Source organism: Typopeltis vanoorti, chromosome 3 (genome assembly GCF_054136105.1).
Source record: "Typopeltis vanoorti isolate ZY-2024b chromosome 3, IOZ_Tvanoo_1.0, whole genome shotgun sequence".
Classification (NCBI taxonomy): domain Eukaryota; kingdom Metazoa; phylum Arthropoda; class Arachnida; order Uropygi; family Thelyphonidae; genus Typopeltis; species Typopeltis vanoorti.
Window position 1 is genome coordinate 83,323,585 of NC_143551.1, and position 12,375 is coordinate 83,335,959.

Genomic DNA, 12,375 nt, shown 5'->3' on the forward strand with positions numbered 1-12,375 from the left:
GCTGTTCAGCATCCATGCACAATACAAACTCAAACCTATGGAATCAGCTTCCAACCATCTTTCATTCCATCTTCTTCAGTTCTCTGGACCAGTCACTATCACAATGCTTTACCTCAAAAACTACAATCTCCAGATATTCATATCAATTGGTTCTGTCTTTGTTCTTAACCACCTGCCTACACATGGCACTGATGTTCTACAGGATTTTCAACCTCTCAGCTGGGAGATTAATATAGGTAAGTGTAAGTGTATATTTTTTAAAGTGTATTCTAGGAATGCTGATAAAGAGTCATAACATGGTACTTTTTTCAGACATTTCAGGCTTCCAATAATCTGAAGTGACTTGATTTCATTGCCTAGTCAACTCAGTCAACCAGGCCAGCAGATTTTCATTTTGGATGAGAAACCTGTTTTCAGAAGAATTGCATGTCAGTTAACTCATTTTTAATTACAGTGATATCTCGCTAATCCGAACCTCTTTAGTCCGAACCCTCCAGTAATCCGAACTGCGGTTAAAAAAAAAAGTTTTATTTATTACATATTATTATTCTTGTTGAGAGGCTTATACGCTGGTTAGACATAATAACTAATATTTAAGGAATTGACAGCGTATACTGGGTGTTATTACATATTATATTTTATTTTATTATTTTTTACTATTTTATTTTATTATTTTATTATTAATTACATATATAATTACATATTATTATTTTATGCACTATTATTTTTATTTAATAATTATTATTTTAACTATTATTATTTATTTTATTATTATTACAGTACAGTACTTTATTCATACTGTCGACTGTACGGTTATATTGTAGGCCTATTTTGATTTATTGTGTGTGTTCATGTTTGCTTTTTCATACTGTAAAGTACGTACTGTATTGTCGGCATGAATCAAAGAATTGGAAATCAAATTAGACGCTGAAATTATAAATATGACGCTACAGAATGAATTAGAAGATGATGATGACGATAAATAACTTGAAGAAAAAAAAGTAAAACATAAAAGGCAGTTGACAATTTTAATGTGTATAGAATGGGCTAAGCAGAATAATGAGTTATTCCATAAAATTTTATTGCTAATTCAGCTCCGAGAAGAAGCATTCGAAAAAAGTTTAGCTTCCAAGAAGCAAAAGAAAACCAGTGACTTTTTTTACAAAGAAATAAAACATTTGTGTGTGTGTTACTTTGTGAAACTTTTTTTTGTGTTGTGTACAAGAAAGTGATAATTTTCACGCAAATTCAGTTATGTACTGAACTATGCAATTTTATTAAATCAGAATCCTCAACAATATATAGGTACATACAAACTAAATTTTTTACTAAAATAAATTTGTGTACTGTATTATTATTTAAGTTTAACATTACAGTAAAGTAGCTTTTTTTCTATCAGTTACTTCATTTATTTACAGAAATTAAATTGATGTACCATTAGAATCTGATAATTTTTGCCTTAAACGCTAGTTATTGTTGCTTCTTGGGGGAAAATTCGCTAATCCGAACGAGCACAGTTTTTACTAGTTGAGATTAGCAAGATACCACTGTATTATTATTATTATCCCAAGACCTAATGGAGTCAAAGACTCATCTGGGAGGTCCTTTTATCTCTCTCTCATACATACCGTGCCTTCAACACATTCAAACTACTTGCAGACACCACACTCTCAGGCAAGGCATTCCAATCATTCACAACTCTGCACAAAAGAAACCTGCCCCTCACTCCCCTATTCACACCCTCTTTATACAGTTAAAAGGGATGATCTCTGGTTCTCCCCCGATCTCCCACTATTTTCTGTAGAACTTCTCCAGCATTGATCCTATAACAACCCCCTTACCAACTTGGAGGTCTCTATCATATCTCCCCTCTTCCTCCTGTCCACCAGACTCTGCAAATTATATCTTCTCAATCTTTCCTCATACTCAACATTCCAGAGGTCAGAAACTACCTTAGTCAATCGCCTTTGGATCCTTTCCAACATCTCTTCATCCTTCTGAAAACCAGGTGACCAAATCTGGGCACAATAGTCCATGTATGGCCTAATCAAAGCCTTATACAACAGAACAAGAATCTCCCTACTTCTACACGTCAGTGTCCTCCGCATCATTCCCAAAAGCCTTTGTGTTGTCTTCACAATTGTGGCTATGTGTCCTCTAAATTTAAGATCCTTATCCACTATCACCACCAGATCTGTTATTTCTTCCACCTCCAACAATATATCCTCATCAAGCATAAATTCTGCATCCCATCTTTGTTTTCCAAATTTTAAAACCTTACATTTTTGCAACACTGAACTCGCATCCCCATTTCCGTGCCCAATCACTCAATTTATTCAAGTCTTCTTGTAAGGCCACAACATCTTCACTACTCTTCATGGTTCGTCCCAATTCTGCATCATCTGCAAACAACTGAATATCTCCATCCAAATCTTCACCTATATCGTTAATATACAAGTTAAACAGTAATGGACAAACCAGACCCCTGAGGCACTCCACTAGTGACTTTCCTTTTCCTGGATATCGCACTCCCATACACAACTTGTTGATACCTATCAGACAGCCAGTCTCCAATCCAATGCACTAATCTAAAATCCAACCCCATCTACTCTAGTTTGACTATCAATTTATCCATGAGGTACACTATCAAAAGCCTTTTCAAAATCTAAGTATATTACTATGTATCTTTCTCCTCTGTCCAAGGAAGCAGTCACTTTATTGTAATAAGTAAGTAGATTACTAAAACACGACCTCCCTTTAGCAAATCCATGCTGTCCATCAAAGATAATACCATTGTTGTCAACCCAACTCTGTATCCTAGTTCTCACAAGCTTCTCCAACAACTTAACCACAACACCTGACACACAGATAGGCCTATAGTTTGATGCTTAGTTCGATCACCTCCTCCATGAAGTGGCACAATCTTGTCTTCCTTCCACTCCTTAGGGACTTGACCGAGTGCAAGACTCGTATTAAAAATATATATCAAGACAGGTGTCAACTCCCTGGCACATTCCTTCAAAATATGTGGTGATATATTATCAAGTCCCACAGCCTTATTAACATCTAGTTTACTCAACTCCCCATACACCTCTTGCTCACTTAGTCAGTCTCTCTCTCCTCCCCTTCATCTACTGTTCTCAATCTCTCCATGAAGTCACATTCACAAGATTGAAAGACCTTTATGAATTGCTCATTAAGTATCTCCATCACACATTCTGCAACAGCTGTCTTTATACCATTTTCTCCTATCAATGTCTTCCTTCCATAATCATTCTTTCTTTTGCTGGTTACATATCGAAAGAACTCCTTAGGATTCTTTTTGGCTTCATTAGCTAACTACCGTTCATACCTCTCTTTAGCTACCCTCAACAACCAAGTCATCCTCCTTGCCTGGTCTTTAGACCTCATGGAATTGGTTATTTCCAATTCTCTTATGCTGCTTCCACAATGCTCTCTTTCTCTGTATTGCATGCTAAATCTCTTTATTCATCCATCTCACACCTACCTTATTTAACCTTCTCACCCTTAGTTTTTGAAAATCCGCCAAGCTGCATTGATCTCTTTTCCAGCTAACTCCTCATTCCATGCTACACCCGCAAGCTGTCTCCTGAGCTCTTCATAATCACCCCCCTTGTAGTTACACATATACCCGTTTCTCACAGAGGTCCTCACACTGCAGGCAACCACCCAGATAATCACCTCATGGTCACTCTCACCAATTGTTGGATGATTTGACACCTCATTTATAATTACATCCTCTGATGAAATGATCAAATCCAAGACCCTCAAATCCACATGTGCCCTCTGTTACATACTGTCTGAGATAGCTGTCTCTCAAAAACTGGTACTCATTTTCTTTACTTCCAGTTGCTATATCATTATTCCAGTCTATATTGCCATAATTAAAATCGCCCATAATGATCACCCTTTTCTTATTTGCTAGGCTAATTTGATTATACATTTCATTATCACCACCATCCACATTACCTGGTCTATAACAACATCCAACCAAGTATTTGATTCCATTCACCTCTATCTCACACCATACTGCCTCAAAACCACTGGCACTATTTCCCTCGTGCATCTCTACTTTGTATAGACATAACTCTTTCTCTATCATCAATAGCACTCCCCCTCCCTTTTTACCCCTTCTATCCTCACAAAACACATCATACCCTTCCCTCTCTATTCCTGTCAGGATGCCGTCCTCTTTCAACCATATCTCACTTGTTCCGACATCTTTGGGCGAACAGATGACCTTTAAAAATTGAAAAACCTTTATAAATCGATCTGCCTCAGTAGTTCAGTTCACATTTAAGGCAACGTTTATGCTAAAAAAATGTTAAAAAATTCTGCACATAAGGCATGGATGCTTGTAAAAGTCCAGTCCAGATGAGCATATGTAGCTCCTTGTATTTAAAGGCTTTTCCTTTCTAAAAATGGGAATCAAACCCAAATCTTTAAAACCAGTATTCTGTCACTACCAAAGGCAATACCACCTTGCTTTTATGAAACAGTTCACAATTCAACTGTAACCCAATGAAAGATTCAGATACAATAACATCTTGGATAGCAGAGATGTTTTGATTACCTTCTATCCATCATTATGGACCTCTCTAGCATAGTTGGCAATTGTTATCACATCCTCTGGTCTTGAGATCTGTATTTTAGGGAGAGCTGGCTGTTCCCATTTGCCAACATCCTATTGCTTCATTATTTGTGGGACCACTATTGATGAAAATTCAAAATTACTTCCAAATCTAGTTCTAGAGTCATCTTCTTGCTTGCCATATTACAGTTGTAGCCAAAGTCAGTAAGGAAGTCAGGTAATTTCATGATCATACAAATGTGTATATTTAGTGCTGACTTTAAAAAGGTTCTTGAGGCATCTATAAGCTAGCATTAGGGCAATGTTAAAGTCTTCTTTATACTGCTATTATTCTATACTGATCAGAAACCAATTCATTAACTTCATGTAGTGTTGAACCAGGATATATGTTTACAATACCTGTATAAATTCATTTACTCTTATATTCACAAACAAATCTGGGTATTACTGCACACAAATTCTACTCCATCTACTACAAGTTTTTCTATCCACATAAAGCCAATGTTCGGAAAGAAACATACTTCCTACAGAGACATGCCAATAAGGGCAACATAACACATTTTAACAAATGGAGCCATGGAGTCAATAGACTTATCATGGAAGGTTTCACTCAATGAGCAACATATGTATCATATTGAATTTTAAATTCATTCACACTCCTAACATTCAATATACGTTCTCAGGAGTGTCTGAACCTGCACACCAATCTACATGAAAAAAATTGGCTCTTCACTCCCTTCTTCGTCATACACACACTTTTACACAACAACCAGGAATGACTTGAATCTCCTCCTATCACCTTCCACTCTATGTAACCCTTTATGTATTAATCTGGTAAAATCTCATCACCAACTTAACTATTATATTGTCTCAATTCTGCCTATCCAGTAAACTCTGCAATTTACATTTCCTCAACATAACCTTTCCAGAGTTCTAATATTGTTTTAGTTATAATATTCTTCAGATTTTCAACATCACAATGGAAATTAGATAACCAAATATAAGAATAGCTGTCCATGTGTCATTAACTAGTTCTTTATATCATGGCACAACTTATCCCTACTTGTCAGTGCTTTCTAACATAGCAAAGTGCTATATAATCTTTGCAATTCTTGCAACATCCCTTCTGAACTAGGACAATGTCAGCCATCACCCCTAGCCTGCAAATCTCATCCACCTCCTGAATGCCATTTCACACATACAGTATACAGCATTATGTGTGCATTTCAAAGTGACAGCTTGCACATATTAATATGAAAATTACAACTTAAATCAATTTATTCATCTATGCTAAAAGTCTACTTCAGTCTTCCTGAAATGGCACAGAGGGGGGGAGGGAAATAACATTGGCATCAATAAGCAACTGAATACCCCTTGTCAATCCATATAAAATATCATTAACAAATAAGGTTGTCCAAGGACAGAACCATGCGGCATAGGGCCAGTGGCTTTTCCTTTCATAATTCCCAATTCCACTTCCCAAACAGAACTTGTCGATACCGTTCAGAGAGTCAATCTCCAATCTAATCTAATCCAAAACTAATTAGTCCATGATCCATCCAGGAAAATACATTTCTATAAAACTTACAGAATTAGTTTGTTTTTTTAAAAAAAAAAACAATTAGACACTAGGAAAGTTTCTGCACTTTTTTTTTTTTTTTTTTTTTTTAACAAGAAGATATGAACAGTACTCAAAAAATAATGCAACAAGAAAGCACAAAATTATTTTTCACTTTTTCTAGTTGCATTTTCTTAAATGCTTCTCCATATCAACTTGTCAATAAATACAGAAACAAATTTTTTGCTTCCCCCCCCCCTAATTCTGCATGCCACATAAAATCTCACAGATGCTCCTTTACTGGGTCAATGAGTAGTAAATAACCTCCAATTCACATTCACCTTATCTAACCAATCTTTTATTATGGTTCACCAATATCAGGCCACATATGGATTACTGTGCACAGATTTGTTCACCTAGTTTTCAAGAGGGATGAGGATGTCTTGGAGAAGGTCCAGAGAAAGTTAACTAAGTTAGCGTCAGGTGTATGGAATGTCAAATTCAAAGAGAGATTGCAGGAATGCAACTTACAGTCTTATGAATCGAAGAAGAGCAGTTATGATTGAGACATATAAGTTGGTCAGAGATCATTACCAGATTAATGTTGATAGAGTTGAGAGAAGGAAGGGTGGAACTAAAGGCCATCCATAGAAGCTATATAAGGGGATCACAGGAGAGTTAGAAACAAGTTCTTTGCATGGAGATGATTGATGAGTGCAATGCATTGCCTGAAAGAGAGGTATGAGCAAAAACTGTGAATGGGTTCACGACATGGCTCGATGATCTTTTGGCATTTGAGAGTATTGACCTCCCGTGCTGATTCGTTTGACCACATGGAGGTCAGATATTAATAACTATTATTATTCTCATATTCAACCACAACCCTGCCTATACACCAACCTCTCAAGTGGAAACCCAATAAATGTCTTTTGCGATGTCCAATAATATCATCCCATACATAATTCTGCTTCCAAATAAATGCAAGACTGCAGATTAAAATGCAAGTTTATTTAATACAATGCTTCTCCACAAATCACAGTTAAGCTTGAATTTAGTCAGATATCGATTAATACGCACAGATACGGAACACATGGATTTAATTCGTATCTTCTCAACTGTGTTTATATTATTGTGGTTATTCATATAAAACTGAAGTTTAAATTACCCAGATTATGAAGAAACCCTTTTGTTCATATTAAAACCGCCGTTAATCATGATGAAAATCAATTCATCATCACCAACAACGCATAACTTTCAAAGACTCATTCGATTAGTATAATAGAATACCCATATTTCAAACTTTTGTATTAAGTATGCCCTCTGCCGATACCCAGAAATGAAAGCACACTTCATATTGTTGAGTTATTTAAACTTTCTTTATTATGAAAATAGCGAGAAATACGCCTTCATAAATATCGATCTAGAGATTGTTAAGAAGCCAATAAGAAATGAAAGCAGCAAGTCATATGACGGAGCAAACGAAATTTAAATTAATAAAACAGTACATAATTGGGAAGAGCAATAATCAATTCAAATGATGTAAATATCTTACAGGATGACTTAAATAGGCTGACGGTATGGACTAAGGTAAATGGCTGTCAGTTCAACGTGTCTAAGTGTAAGGTGATGACTTCGGAAGGATAACATCGCATGATGTTTACTATATTAACGGAACTCAACTGCAAGAAGGTGAAGAGATAAGAGACTTGGGAGTTATTGTGGACAAAGAACTTAAGTTTAAAGGGCATATTGCAAAGATTACCAAAACATCACATCAAATTACATAGTTATTGAGGAACAAACTAACAAGCAGGGACAGGGAGGTTTTGTTCCACTCTATAAGGCTTTAATAAGGCCGCATTTGGACTATTCTGCAGATCTGGTCACCAGGATTTCTTGGTGATACGGAAGTGGTGGAGAAGATTCAGAGGTGGGTTACAAAGATTGTTGCAGGTCTGTGGGATGTTCCCTATGAGAATAGATTGATGATCGGTGGGCTCCAAAAACTAGCTGATAGACGTAGGAGAGGAGATATGATAGAGGTATTTAAATTGTTAAAGGGATTTTGCAGGATTGATACTGATGATATTTTTAAGACCAGTGCAGGAAGTGAGAGAACGAAGAGCCATCCCTGGAGATTGCGTAAGAGTGTGATTAACAAAAGTGCTAGGACTAGATTTTTTACTTGGAGGGTTGTGAATGGGTGGAATGCTTTGCCAGAGGTGGTGGTGAATGCTTCAACTGAGAACGAATTTAAGAATTTAAGGAGAGGTATGACAGGTATTGTGTAAATAATGGTTAGTGTGTCAATGTCGGGTTTCCCACGATGAGTCTTTTGACTGCATGGAGACACCATTAAAATAATAAGAATAAGAATAATGCTTCTATATCATACGGAATAAATAATAAATTAGTGCCTTGGATTTGAGATTGACTGTCTGATAAATATCAGCAAAGGGCGTGAAAAGAGGGATGTGAGAGATCCATCAGAAAAAAATTATTAGTTATCTCAATAAGAGCCTTTTTTGAACCTATGACTACTTACACGCATGGCAATACTGTTGGAAAAAGCGAAAAAGGTAATATACAGTTGTTTGAAGATGATGAAAAGATTTGGAGAACTATGAACTTCTTCATAGTTCTCCAAATCCAGAGGTGGTGGGGTATCTCCGCAACGGCACATGAATAAACTGGATAAATCGGTGAATAAGACGGACTACAGGATTATGTTGCAAGTTGCAAAATTTTCAAGTTTGAAAGTAAGGGACGAAGACCCTGTAGTTTCGTAAATATCTTAGTGGACATTTAAACAGAAGAGTAGGAATTGAATTCAAAAGGGGGATAATACAAACATCATGGAAAGATTTGGAGAAAAGGGCAGAGGTAATAATAATGGAAATTATCTGAGGGATTTCTACTCAGAACACGGACTGGTCGTACCTACTCTGTGTTCATGAATATCTTTATGTTTGAAATTTAAATTAACAAAACAGTACCTAAGGCTTCTATGCCATAAAGGATTAAATAATAAATTAGTGCCCTGGATTCGAGATTGGATGGTTGATAAATATCAACACGTGAATAGAAGAAACAAGAAATAAGAACCACATCAATGACTGTGTTATTCTTTCGCAATATCTTCATGTTAGTACGGGATAAGAAGGTTAAACGATAATTCACAGTAAATATAAAAATATAAGAACGTTATTGAACGAATAACACCTCAGTAGTATTCGCAGGTGAATCCTAGACTAATATCTTTCAAAAATAAAAATAAAATAAGAGTTCGAAAACAAATAGAAAACATTGTAATAGTCGCAGTGACAAACTAAGCAGAAAACATTAAGTGATTCAGCTAGGAAGGCATGTCATCTGTTCTCTACAAGAATATAAAAATAAAGACACTGTGGTGACACAATATTCAAAGAAAGTCCTGAAAAAACGTCGAGAGATTCCCTAAAAAAGTATAGAGGAAAATGCATGAAAGATAAGCTATATGTAAAAATTAGTTACATAAAAGTGAAGCCTTCGGAAAAAATATATAATATTAAGAAAACTTACAAAGGATAGAATACTGTTAAAATATGAAAACTGAAGATAATGATAATCCAGGTGTCTGGATAAATAACTTAAAAGACAATTATATGAAATAAGCGATGACCGAAGATCAGCAAAATAAGAGTACATATTAATATTTGAAGTATATAAAAAAAGCTATCATAAGACTGAAATATGGAAAGACAGCTGGAGAAGATATTGTTATTATTATTAGTAGTAGTGGTAGTGGCAGTAGAAGAAGAAGAAGAAGAAGATGGTGAGGAGAAGAGTAAAAATGCTTGTGTAGCTAACTGGAAGCGGCATTTATATTTGTGCTAGGCTGCACAATAATAGCCATAGGCTTAAGTCTATCGACGACGAACAAAACTTATTCTAAGCCTTAATTTGATTGGTTCCCGAGATCAGTGGCAAGAGAAAGTGGGATTTTTCTCCAATCAACTCTTGGTGTTCGTCCGGTAAACTCAAAAAAATTGGCCGTAGTATCCACATTACTTCAGACAAAAACATATGCGTTACGGTTAGGTACCAAGAGATCGCAGTGCTTGTTTTCCCGTCTATTTCATCGAATGCCGCCCAAGTCTATCTCTATAATTAGAGATAGACTTGGGCAAGCTATTTTTCATTGGCTATGGGTGAAATTGAACTATCTACTCAGCATCCACAAGCTGGATAGAGTTAAAAAGCCTCGCCTAGTCCCAATAAGGGAATAAGTGGCATTAGCTGATTTATTATAATTGTTCTAAGAGCACCTCTATGGAGTCTGAAGACTTGGCAAGGGAGTCAAGAACTATGCACACAATCAATCATATCTCTCCATGTTGAGGCTTAAGGGCTGTGAAGAATTCATGTTGGAGGTTTAATGGAATATTATCAGCACTGAGAAAGGATTAAAACTAATTTTTATGCTTCCAATATATCGTCTCAGTCACAGAGACATATTCAGGATTACAAAAAACGTTTTGTAACAACACACACAAATACAATACAATACAATACAACATTGAGTGAATCTAAAGTCCTATATAGGTGGTGCGCCCTCTATGGGCGTTAGCAGGTGGCCTAGGATGTAAAGAGATATCTCTGATAATTAATATTTCCCAAATTTTGGGAAGTTTTATTACCCATATTTGTTTTAATTAGGTTGATTCCTGAGTTACAGATGCAGATTCAAAGAACAGTTTTTCTTTTTTGAATTGATTATGGCGGAGCATGGTGGTTTTTTTTCCAGGAGATCCTGTGGGTTGTATCCAAAACATGGTCTGCAAGACCATATTGGACATAGTCGTGATTGCTACTGTATGACTTGTGTTCTTCTAATCGGATGGTTGCTGATCTGTCTGTCTGTCCAAAGTAAGCCAGTTTACAGGAACAAGTTACTCTATATACTCCAGGCACTGAGAGAGGAGGGAGCTAATCTTTGGTGTAACGGATAAGGGTAGCAAGTTTACTGTAGGGCTTACAAACTGTATGGAGTTTGTACTTTTTTAACTATCTGGCTATTTTTTTCTGATGTGCCACGGATGTAAGGTATGGTGATGGCATATCTGAAGTCTTTCTGAAGAGTTGGTCGGAGAATGGGGAAGGACTTGATTATTATTTTAATTCTGTAATCACTGTAGCCATTGGAAAAAAAGGTGTGTGTGTGTGTGTGTGTGTGTGTGTGTGTGTGTGTGTGTGTGTGTGTGTGTGTGTGTGTGTGTGTGTGTGTGTGTGTGTGTGTGTGTGTGTGTGTGTGTGTGTGTGTGTGTGTGTGTGTGTGTGTGTGTGTGTGTGTGTGTGTGTGTGTGTGTGTGTGTGTGTGTGTGTGTGTGTGTGTGTGTGTGTTTCAGTTCGGTTTAACGGGCAGTTTCACTGGAACAAAAATTGTGAGCTCTATTGGTTAGAGTTTAATAATGCCATATTGCTTAGAGAGGTGGTGGTGGAAGAGTATGTATCTGCCTGTATTAGTAGGTTTTCTATATACACAGAAAGAAGGGTTACCATTAGTTTCACTTACTGTTGTATTGTATTTGTGTGTGTGTTGTTACAAAAAGTTTTTATAATCACTGAAGATTTCTATGTGACTGATACGAAATATAGGAAGCATTAAAATTAATTTTAATCCTTTCTCAGTGCTGATAATATTCCATTAAACCTCCAACATGTATCATATCTCTCATTGAACCCATTCACAAATTTCTCACAAATGACACCTGAAATCCATTCAAATCATTTTCATTCACCACATTCCAAGCGCAAAACCTAGTCCGCAAACACTTCTGGGAATATCTTTCCCCCCCCCCCCTCTACCAAGTACTTAATCATATCTCCTGCATCAAACATAAAACTCATTTAACTAACTTATATGTATCACTCATATAACCCTCTTTTTTGACCATCAACAATTTTAGCTATCAATGCACCCTCAGTCTATCCTCATAGAAAATATCACATAGACCACCCATCATCTTGGTGGCTAGGCTGTGAATCTTCTCCACCAATTCCTCAATCCCCAAGAAACTAGACACGAGTACAATGATCGAGATGTGAACCCAACAAGGCCTTATAAAGAGGAACAGCAACATTGCAATCTCCACTTCTTCGTGTGTTCTTCGATACCTAAGTAATTTTATGAGATAAGTTATCAATATGCCTCTAATATCCAACT

The 12,375-nt window shown here is 36.4% G+C and overlaps 1 protein-coding gene across 3 annotated transcripts in view; it reads right to left on the bottom strand.

The window, feature by feature from the left end:
- The window catches only part of LOC150108334 (uncharacterized), a 166,025-nt gene extending 158,267 nt beyond the window's left edge, over window positions 1-7,758 (bottom strand). Inside the window, exon 1 of one of the 3 annotated variants that reach the window (XM_090415743.1) lies at window positions 7,723-7,758. The gene's annotated coding sequence lies outside the window, so the exon portion shown is untranslated. The other 2 variants (XM_090415740.1, XM_090415741.1) reach the window with 2 other exon arrangements.
- Between the last annotated feature and the right edge of the window lie 4,617 nt (window positions 7,759-12,375).